The sequence below is a fragment of the Lissotriton vulgaris genome, chromosome 9 (assembly GCF_964263255.1).
Source record: "Lissotriton vulgaris chromosome 9, aLisVul1.2, whole genome shotgun sequence".
NCBI lineage: Eukaryota > Metazoa > Chordata > Amphibia > Caudata > Salamandridae > Lissotriton > Lissotriton vulgaris.
The window spans coordinates 83,534,817-83,542,988 of NC_141697.1; positions in this window are offsets into that span (position 1 = coordinate 83,534,817).

The window sequence follows — 8,172 nt, forward strand, 5'->3', positions numbered from 1 at the left end:
GACGAGGACTTGGATTCAGAGGAGGAGGAGGACTAGGGAGGGCGGGCATAAATAATGAGCTCTTGTTCATGCTGGGGTGGCGCATGAGTGTGACAATACCTTTGATAACGTTCTGATCATGTGCAGTGGCTGATAACTGGATTTGTGCGGGTGAAACCTTCTGATGAGTGATGACACTAGTTGGGTTTTATTGTTTTCATTGTTAGTTAAAATTTGCTAGGAACAGATAACTGTGCTGAAGGTGGACAGATCTCAGAGTGAACAATGGGTTTGGTATAATGTGAGATACAATCTGTGCGAAATGGTTGCTGACAACACCCATCCATGTCCATATTGGGACGACAAATGCCCCGTGCCAGAATGTGATTTGTTTTATCCGTTTAACTTGACAATAACCGATGCTAATATGATACTGGCCTCCGAATATGATATTGTGAATATATCTTCCGCCTTCATGTTAATAAAGATTTTAAAAAAAAAAAAGGGGGGTATTTTGTATAAAATCTTTCGTCTACGTATGACATTTTGCTTTCGGAGGCTGACTGGCCCCCACCTTTTGTGCTCGCAGCTCCACGTGGGGAGGAGGTAATCCTCCCCAGTTTCGCGAACACTGTTTCGAGAGTGGAAGCGATGCACTTTGCAGAAGAGTGGGCTCTGGCGCTTGCACCGGCTGTGTATCGCAATCAGTGTGGCTGGGATAAATTGTCCCCAAGCCACGAAATTCCTTTACGGTCTCAGCCGCAGCCACAACCTCAATATCCCATACGACGTGAAGCTAAAGCTTCGGTCGCAGCGATCCTTGAACAATTGGAATATCAAGGTGTAATTGAAACATGTGTGTCACCGATGAATAACCCCCTTTTTACTGTAAACAAGCCGGACGGCTCTTACCGTTTGGTTTTGGATTACCGGCATTTAAACTCGCATTGCCGTAACTGTGCAGTACAGAATACTCACGGCTCTGCCCTTGTAAATAGTCTTGTGCGTAAGCGGTTCAAAACCACGCTTGACATTTCCAATGGTTTTTATGCCCATTCATTGGACAGTCTAAGTTCCCAATGGACTTCTTTCACATGCGGCGGTGTCCAAAAAATGTTTCGGCGTCTCCCAATGGGCTATAAGAATAGTCCTGGAGTATTTTCCGCCCGCATTGTCTCTCTGTTGGAGAGGGTCGACCCAGATGCTTGTTCCTATGTGGATGATATCTATCTCACCGACGACGAACTTTGGGAGCATCTGTGTCGAGTGAACAGTATTATTTGTAACTTTGCAGACTTGGGTTACAAGTTTAATTTTGCAAAATCACACATTGCAGAGTACACAGTGTTGTTTCTAGGCTATGAACTAACCAATGAAGGAAAAGGCTTGGCTCCTCACTTCCTGGAGAAATGCGCACAGTTGCGCTCTCCAACAACACTGAAGAAATTACAATCTTTACTGGGCTTTTTGAATTTCGGAAGAACATACATTCCGGAATATGCCCAGCGTATCAAGTCTCTGTATGCTTTGATACAACCATCTTTTTCCAAGTCATGCTGGCTGCCTGAGCATTCGGCTATTCTGCAGTCTTTGCAAGCTGATTTGCTCGCTTCTGAATACTTACAGACTTGTGATAACCAGACCAACCTGGTGATAAGAATTGTCCCGGGGACGGTGGGTTTCATGTACCTAACTTTTAATGAAGGAGATACAGTACCTATGGCTTACAAGTCACACTTGTACACTTCGGCTGAAATACGCTTTTCCACTGTGAAGAAAGTTTTGACGGCTGTGCAGATGGCAATTCTCAAAGAACGTGCCATGTCACATGGAAAACGCATGTTGGTTGTAACCCCGTGTCCTGCCTTGGAGGCAGTTACGAAAGCCAGTGTACCAAATTCTAAAGCTTTGCGCCCTCGGTGGATTCAATGGGCTGCATCCTTGTCATCCCAGGATGTCACGTTTATTTTTGACGCCACTTTACGGTCGCAGGAGTACTTACAGTATGAATTTGTTCATCCTGCTCCTTTAGCGATGCGGCCGTTGGAGGATTTCCATTGCATCATTTACACTGATGGTTCGGCGCAGGTTGCGCATGGCTCTAAACATGCCTACGTTTCCGCATGCGCCATTGTGGTCGGTGCCATGGTGAACGATGAGTTCAAGTCCAGTGTCGTGCACACACAGACGCTTGGGGACTGCACCGCACAATTGGCAGAGCTTCGTGCTCTGATGCTTGCATTGGAGTACGCGGATCCTGGTGTAACGACTTTGATCGTAAGTGACTCATACTACTGTGTCCAGTCTTACAATGAGAACTTGATCTTTTGGATTCAGAATGAATTTCATGATTCCAAAGTTAGCAAAATAAAACATAAAATGATCTGGGTCCGAGTAGCGGAACTCAAAGAAAAGTTGCCACTCGTGTTTGTGATTCATACTCTTGGCCATCAGCGCGTGGGAGTCCACGCTGTTGGTAATTCGCTTGCTGATGAAGCAGCAAAGTCAGCAGTATCAAAATACTTAGTTGCAGCAGTCACGCGGTCCAAAAGTAAGATAGATGAGGACATCTTGGCAGCTATTGCTGCCACTGAGAAGGGAGGTAAATATACTGCGGGGTTCCCTTCAAAGTACACATACCACTTAAGTCCCGATAAGGTTCCTTATGTGAAAATTCCTGATGTTGGCGAAAGTTTAATTCCCAACTCGGATCGCAGGGCTACTTTGATTACAGTGGCTCATGAGGGTGTGGCGTCTGCGCATGCGGGCGTCTCAGCCACTGTAACACAGCTACAACAGAGGTTCTGGTGGCGGGGACTTTACAAACAGACGCGTGATTATGTCCTCCAATGTGACATTTGCCAGCAGATTAAGCCTTCAACTGCTGCGCGTCCGCCTCAGACACAGTTGTACATCTCTAATAAACCGCTTGGGTGCGTTTATTTGGATCACTGCGGTCCTTTTTCTTCTGATACTGCCTATAAGTACATCTTAGTAGCAGTTGATTCATGCACACGCTTTGTGTGGGTTTGGCCTCATCGGAGCGCTGATTCACGGACTGTCATTAAGGATTTGCGAGTCTTTGTAGGGATTTTTGCCTGTGGCACCTTCCATTCGGATCAGGGTCCGGCTTTCGCCTCTAAGGCGTATAAGGATGCTATGGTTTCGTTGGGGGTCCAAGTCAAGTTTTCGTCTCCGTACAGACCCGAGGGAAACAGTGTAGTGGAACGAATGAACCGTGACTTAAAGCAATCTTTGACAGCTCGAGTTATAGGCACTGGCAGAAACTGGTTAGCCCACCTCAATGGAGTGCAGCGTGCTCTTAATAATCTCCCTAGAAGGTCTCTGGGTGGGCGGACCCCATACGAAATGCTCTTTGGTATCAAGATGTACGTCCCTGACCTCGACGGTCTAGACTGCAAGGCCCTGGCCGCGACCTTTGACATAGATGAACATTGCAATGTTTTACAGGATCTACAAAAGACCAGAGACAGTCTAGCAAAGGAACATTTGCCCTCCACATCGGATGATGCGTTGCAGATCCCGGTAGTTGGCTGGCTACCCCAAGTTGGAGAACTGGTTCGAGAGAAGATCGATAACAAGAAAGAGTTTGGTCCCTCAGATCGTGCTCCGGTTCGAGTTCTTGGAGTGAGGGGCACGAGAACAGTCATATTACCACCACTTCCAGGTCGTAAGGAAAGCAGATTTATCTCTATTGACAATGTCAAGACACACAGGGTGGCCGATTCTTCATAGCATGACACCGGCTATATCCTGTCCTTCCATGGTGAGGCATTCTGTGCTGGCTATTACTTCTGGTGCAGAACCGGAGGTGTCCCTCGAGATGCCTGCTATATCCAGTCCTTTATTAAATACTATTCCTGTTACTTACATTGATGAGCTGAACTACACCTATCCTGCTGATTTATCAATGCCGGATTTACAGCCACGTTTGGCCGACCAGTCCAGATTCTCTTTTGACTCTGTTTCGGAACTTTCAAAGAAACCCTCAACTATTGCAAAATATGCCACTTTATTTAAGAAACATTTTTTAATTCCCCCTTGGACATACATTTGATTGATCCTATTTTCATTTTACCTTTTTATGTCAATTGGTTTTGTGTTTTATTTTTTCCGCCTGATCGATGGCCACTATGTCAAAGAGAGAACAGGAATTCGGTACCTTAATGGAACATTGGCCCCTCTTTCCTCTTCACATTCAGCACACAGACTGAAACGAGACTTAAATGCAGTCAACATTACTGCTTGGCCTGTCCTTGATGGGATTGTGTGGGATGCGGTTAGATTTCAAATACATGGGCCCACTGAAGTGATTAATGTTCCGAATGTGCTTAGAGTAAACATGGGGGATGTGATTAAACAAAATATACGTTCTGATGATTGGGATATTCAGGTCATAGAAGCATTATTCTCTGATTTGAAATATTATGCTGCTTTTGATGCTGAGGATTTATATTTAGATTCTGTTAATTATGGTGATTTGTTTTGCTTCCAACATTATGGTAATCATTTTCTGCATAAGACAAATTCCAGGAGGGTTGCTGTGAATTACACACAGTGGGAACACTGCCCGGCTCCATTAATAGGCAGCTCCAATACATTTCTGAAAAAATACACTTATTTTACAGACTTTAATCAATCAAGTCCTGAGTTGTTTTATTTCAAAATGACACAAAAGCACCTTTCCAAAGTTAGACTTACCGATACAAAATTGCTGTATTCGAAGTCCTTTCTAGACAAATTAGCTGTAGATGGCTACGAATTCTGGAAAGGAATAATTGCCCATAAATCGGTTTGGGGTACCAAAGATTGGCAGGTACAAGGCACTGAGGCTTTGCACCGTGCATGTCTCATCCCGAATCACATGTTGTTTCTAAATTCTACTATTTCCCAAACAACGTGCTTTGGATTGGCTACTTCTAAAAAATGAAATACACCGATTATCCCCGAATTGGAAGAATATTCAGGTTGGGATAATTTTACTGAATTGACTATTCCTGAGTTACAAACTCTATTACACAATTCATCCTTTAATATATCCAGTTGGGATCCGAAGGGTTGGCTGATGTGGCAAAGAAGTGCTGATTCTTGCCAACGTCGTTTTCTGGGTTTGGCTGAAGGGTTCACACAAGTCAGACCTGATCCCCGTTTTGAAACTGATTATACTGTCACTACTTACTCTGTGGGGAAACTGTGTCAGAATTGGTTACAACATTCCACGTAGCTGCAGTTAAACTACATCTGTCTCAATTAAATGATAATGTGGATTTAAATGATTTTATAAAAGGCCCGGCTAAGGGTAGGTCTAAACGGTGGATTTATGCAGTTTACAATGAAATTTGGAAATTTTCACAAATTGAGGCTGCTAAATGCCTAAGGGCGATTGACCAAGCAAATTTGGAAAAAGTGCTTGCAATTGTCGATAACAGTATTAACATGCTTTCTTCCCGAATTTACACGTTGAACAATATTGTCTCTTCTGTAGTTGACATTGTGAATGATGAGGTGTCTGTATTGTACCATGGTCAAAATCAATTGCGTTCTGTAATGCAGTTTGCATGGACACTACAGACTTTTAAAGCGGGTCGCGTGCCCTGGAGTTACATGAACGTGTCATCCCTATTTGCCCCATTTAATTTGACTGACAAGCAGCGCATGCTTTCCATGAGAGATGCATCATTTTCTATGTTACACATTGAAAAGTTAGAATCTTTGCCCTTTTCTGTAGCTGAGGCAGCTGCTGCTACATGGCTTATCCATGGTGTTATTACGTTACCATTTGCTTTGTATAAATTTACTAATTGTAAGCGGTATATTGCAATAGGGCGATATGAACCACTAGGCAGTGCTTTCCTCCATGAGGCATGGTCTTTACCATACACGTACAGATGCCTGAAGGATGGAAAGGAAGTGAATATGAATGGTGAAGAATGTACAGTCGCCTGACCGTTCACTGATATGCAGGCACATCCAGTTGCATGGTTCTTGTAATCAGGACCGGCCTAATTTAGCCTGTGTTTTAAAAGGCACACCAGTTCCTGCAATAGTTCCCACATTCACTTTATTGACAAATGGTAGTTATTTACTTTTGAATAACGAGGAGTGTTGTGGGTTAATGGTCGGTATCACCTATGTGGTTACTGTATCAGAACGTGTGGTGTGTTGCAAGAACATGTTATATCCACCCACGCATGGGAATTCAGATGTTTCCATCTGGCCGCGCATCCCAACCTTGAAAGCGGAGTTCAATGGTATGAGCAGAATAAGGGCTCTTTTGTCTCAAAAGGAAGTGGCCCTGAGCTCGGCCCGTGAAACTTATGTCCTTCACATAGCTAACACACGCACAGAGGTGCAGGCACTTTTAAATACTGACTTGCCGTTTCATTTCTGCGAATTAGTTCATCAAATCTTTAATGCCTCCTCCACGTTTGGCTTAGCTAATTTTTTTTAATTAGTTAGCAGTGGTCTCGTGACTACATTTGAAAAGATTTTTGGTGTCATCCCCGCTTTCTTCCATTCAATATTTTCGAGTTTGTTTGGAGGATTCCGTGTTTTGCTGGCTTTGGCTGCAGGCGTTTTGATATTATTCTGCTTCCTAAAACATGGATGCCCATCCTGCGCAAGAAGCCGCTCAGCCCCTTCTGACATTGTTTCACAACCGGATGCTTGATTACTATGGCACCCTGCCGCTTGCGACCTTAAGCACGGCATTTGGATTATCGTTTCGATTTTCCTATTTCACATGTGTCCAGCCTGTGTTTCATTGCCTGAGCTGCGATTTTGGCTGGGCCATTGATTTGTGTCTCTGCTTGCCGTTATCTCCTGAAGTCGATTTTAATCACCTGATGGGCCCCGTAGTTGCTCACGAGTTGATTTGTTCTGGCGAAAGGATTATGGCCTTGGCAGCGATGCATGGACTAATGGGTCAGTGGGACATACCCACAGCGGCGCATGAGTTTCTGGCACATAGCGTTCTTGAGAACCCACCGAGTTGTCCTCTGATGTTGCTAGAGGGTCCGGTGCTGGAGGAGCACGTATGTTCTTTCCCATTACTTAATTGGATGGCTGAACTGTTTTCGGATGATGACAGTGATTTCATGCTGGAAGCTGTTGTTACCTATTTTGCATATTCCATCCACCCATGAATTTCTTTGGAGACTTTCTTTATAATGGCACGTGACTTTTTAGTAATTCTGAATGGTGCCTTTTTCTTACGACATTCAACTTCATATGTTCTAGGCCTATGATTTTATATTTGGCCTCAAGTTCAAGACTTTTATTACATTTTGTTTGGCCACTATAGGCATTCATACAAATTTTTGTATTGTTATTTTTTTATATACATCTACATACATTTAGCTTGGCTCAATATTGTTGAACTCTGCTTTCATGTTATGCCTTTATTATATTATTGGCTTGTTTTTTTTTGACCGTCCTCGGATCATTGGGGGGGTGTCATATAGTTACTGCTTTTCTATATATTGTGTTAAGTTAGCATGAGTTTATTAAATGTTTAAACGACATATTTTCCTTCGGCTTCAGTTTGCACACAACACATAATTGTTATTGTAGCTTTCAACCTAGACGAAAGATGTGATTTATTTGAGAATAATATGTTATTGCTCTGATATCAGTTGTGCTTGGTACACTTGGTACACTGTCTGCACACTGAGAGCTGACCCCTCTAAGAATAACCTAACACAAGGCTGCTGCCAACATTGGGCTCTAAGCGGGTTTAAGATAGAGTTACTGAGAATGCAAAAACACACTTGATGGTGCTTCGCATGCAGAGAGCTGGTAGCTGATGATGTGATCTTCTCCTACTGACAATTAGAGGTATGGGCCCGCCCTGCTAAAACCCAAATGAGACCTTCTTAGATATAATATAGTATGCTAAATAGGGTGCTCGAAATATAGGTGATACAGATTTCTATAGATTTTTGCATTATAATATGCTATCATCGTTCGCTTACTATGGATTAGTGACTATGCTGATAACTCTGATTTTTATAATATGTATTCTGGTATTATATAAGATACTGCGTTTGAGAACCTTGCATTGAAAAATAAATATTTCAAACTTGCACGTGTGTTCTTTTACTCCCCGTTGTGGTTTGAAATGATTATAGAGCGAAAGAGTGTTCATGTGTTCCACGATACCTGAGGTAACCC